The 290-nt window shown below is 56.6% G+C and overlaps 1 pseudogene; it reads right to left on the reverse strand.

The window, feature by feature from the left end:
* Positions 1-290, reverse strand: LOC143016999 (ankyrin repeat domain-containing protein 46-like; annotated as a pseudogene).

Raw genomic sequence — 290 nt, forward strand, 5'->3', positions numbered from 1 at the left:
TTACCAGATATCAATTTTCAGCCCGTTGGACCCCAGGAACTGTATAGTATCCACATGTCCACACAGATGCAGCGCTGTGTTCCCTTGGTAGTCGGTCGCCAACAGATCCGCCCCAAACTTGTGCAGGAGTCGGCATATGTGCGGCTAGGTGCCGGCCGGTGCGGCCCCGGTTGTCGCGGATGTTGGGGTCACATCCCGTCTCCAGGAGCCTCTTGGCAAAGGGCAGGTCTCCATCAATGCAGTAAAGGCACCCTGGTCTGCGACGAGTCGTTGATGAAGACATAGGACAT

Source organism: Genypterus blacodes, unplaced genomic scaffold (genome assembly GCF_046128005.1).
Source record: "Genypterus blacodes isolate CSIRO-AG114 ecotype Tasmania unplaced genomic scaffold, CSIRO-AGI_Gbla_v1 ptg000260l_1, whole genome shotgun sequence".
Classification (NCBI taxonomy): domain Eukaryota; kingdom Metazoa; phylum Chordata; class Actinopteri; order Ophidiiformes; family Ophidiidae; genus Genypterus; species Genypterus blacodes.